Source organism: Egretta garzetta, unplaced genomic scaffold, assembly GCF_000687185.1.
Source record: "Egretta garzetta isolate BGI_Z169 unplaced genomic scaffold, ASM68718v1 scaffold328, whole genome shotgun sequence".
In the NCBI taxonomy this organism is placed as follows: Eukaryota; Metazoa; Chordata; class Aves; order Pelecaniformes; family Ardeidae; genus Egretta; species Egretta garzetta.
In genome coordinates this window covers 566,329-569,459 of record NW_009260525.1, presented here as the reverse complement: position 1 = coordinate 569,459, position 3,131 = coordinate 566,329, and positions in this window count along the sequence as shown.

Sequence of the window (3,131 nt, the reverse complement as noted above, 5' to 3'; positions counted from 1 at the left end):
CTCATCTGAAAAGTCTCATTTTTCATCCATCTACCCTGAGGTTTCTCTAAAATTATCTACTCTTCCATCCTGACTATTTCTTTAGCCCTCTGCTCTTCATGTTTCTCCCAACTCCCTGTCCTTTGTTTTTGCATACATCTTCATAACAGCAAAGATTTTTTCCGCATGTTCAGCATTTGCAGCTTAATTTTCTCATATTCTTTTTCCCTATCTATCAAGTCCATCATTGTTTGATGTGTGAATGACAGAAAGGCAGGAAAAATGAAAGAATAAAATTGGTTTTCTTTTAATTTTAACTTTTTTTTTACATTTACATAATAAAACCCCAACATGATCATACTCATATATGGTGTGCATAATTAATTTTTTAAATTTTTTGAAAGATAATAAAAAACACATATAAAAATACAGACATACTCATGCACATATACATACACATATATATACAGATACACATACATTTAAAATTTTCAAAGTATATGAACACTGCATCTATAATGACAGAGTTGAAAATATAAACAGATGAATCTTTATATTGCTTTTTTGTAGTATGGAAATGGTGTTTTTTCAAAACAATACTTCCCAAGTAAAATTTTGCATGATAAATGAAGGCATACATCGGTGCACAATGGTTAACTTATGATATAAAACTTTGAACAATACTTTATTAAATTTTAATAAATATCTTCATGTCAGTCTCTTTAAAAGATTATCTTTTACACTGCCTAGTGTGAGAACATTTCCAAGCACCTCAAGGACAGTGGATTTAAATATCTTTAAGCAAACTTCCACAAATTTTCACAGGTATATTTGCCATGTTTGATAAGCAAAACACTTCGACTTTTAAACATCAGAAGATGTCTACATATTTCCTCAAGATCTAAGCCCTGGAGACAAAAATATGCATTCTTGTTATCTCCTGTTTCCCCTCCTGGCATTTCTGCAGTTTATGCTTAGTTCCCTTTACAAATATACCCCTGCTTTTAACGAAATATGCTTACAATAGTAGAAAGAAATGGAGCAGGTTGTCTTATTAGAAACTAGGATGCACAAACTATCATGTGATGGGAGCTACAGTAGTAGTGTTAGATATAATTCATATGTTTCAAATACAACTTTTTATAATAGTTATTCATGAAGAAGCTGGCGGAGGGGGGAAGCGGGGGGAGGGAGCAAAGGGGATACATGATTACATTGTACATAGCATACACGCAGTGTTAGTGCAAGGCTAATAATTCACATAATTTCTACTTCTTCGGGCCCCTCTCTTTTTTCTTCCACACAGTAAAAAACAGTAAATGATTGATTGACTCTCACCTATCTTATTTAATATAGTAATTGAATCCTTGATGAAAATGGTCAAGAGATTCCAAAAATAGACAGGTTGAGGCAGTAAATGGTAACACATCATGTTGTATGCCAATAATACGCTTCTGCTATTGATAGCAAAGTCAATTGTTAACCTAGTCAGAACAGCATATTCAGTATGAATCCTGATTGCCCTGATGATCAATATAGACAAATCTATACCCAAGGTGACAACTATGTGAAGTACAAAATTTGAGTGGTTTGCACTTTTAGATTTTAAATTAAGTATATGACAAAACAAATGTAAATACATAAGGACTTTTTCTTTTGCTTGGTTTGGTGAAGTTGCACCACTCACATGCATCCTTTCCCCTGCTTTCAGGAAAAGGTACAAAAAGAAAGAGCACTGAAAATGGAATGACACAAAATCAAGTTTCTTACAGTTTCTAGTGCAGGAAAGATTGATGCAGTTTGCAAAGTCACCTTCACAAGATTTTTATATTTGTTATGGTTGCCTTGTCTTGTCTGCTTCTCAAAAGTTGTTGAAGATTATTAAAGATTATATCTGAGAAAAGGAAAGTGGTCTCTGTTCACTGTTAGATAAGGTTAGAGATGGGCTGTCCCTTTTTAAGCGATCTCATTGGGCATTTGTGCCTCAGGGCATAACATGTCACCTTCATACCTATATATATCACTCTACACTTATACCACATCTGAATTCCAAATGTACCATTAGTTTCTTTAAATGTAGTGAAGACACATTTAGTAGCTAGTGAAAAAATGTATTTATTCTAAGAGATGAGAAAAGTAGATTTGACTAGCACAGGAAGAGAAGTGCAGCTTTTAAATAGTTGTGGATCATATTTGATCCTTTATGCAAGGGTTAAATTAGCTTCTGTACTAAAGGTGTGGAAGAATGTGCCTTTGAGTTTGTTTAAGTCTAGCTAAATGTCAATATGGAAAAAGTTATAGCTGGTAGAAGTCTAGGTAGTGATTCACATGACAAATCTAAGAAATGTCTCCATTTAACAATAATTATGGTTTTGTTCAGTGAGTTAGAAAGAACAGTAACTGAGCTCTAAAATTATTATTTTCTCCTTCACAAAGGTTTCTGTACTCATTAGCCCAAGAGAGAGGTCCTTACCTGTGATAATGACTGGTACACATTGCTCAGGGCAAGCCTTCTTTAGGATTAATTGTATCCATGCTGGTGCAAAGTACTTGTCTCTGAATCTCTACTGGGTACCGTGTAGTGCCATGGTGAACTGTGGCACTGTATGCCTGAAATACATGTATGTGTTGGAACTGGCCAGTCTGTAAAAATGTGGTGTATGCTTTGAGTGTATTGATACGGAGAATTATGGAAGTGAAAAGAGCCAAACCCAATATATTAGCCCACTGCCTTTTCAGTCTTTGCTCACTGCAGGGGGGGTTGGACTAGATGACCACTAGTGGTCCCTTCCAACCCTAAACATTCTATGATTCTATTCTATGATTCTATCTTTGGTTTCACTGTCTTTGGTTGATCCTTGCTTTCAGTCCTGGTCTTGCCTTGAAGCTTAACAGCTAAAACAGTAAAAAATTGTAGCAGGGAAAAAATCTAGTGATTGAGTAGTAGCAGCAATCAGGGGTGTAATGAAGGGAGTTCCAGGAGACTCAAATCTACCTAACAACCAGTCTTAAAAGAGCATGTCACATTATCAAGTTATATTCAGTCCTGTGCATGATTATATACTTCATTCTACTGGTTATGCCTATAAGCTAAACAGAAGCTGACAAATGATCTCTGATTGTATATTCAACTAGTTTGTATCCATGATGCA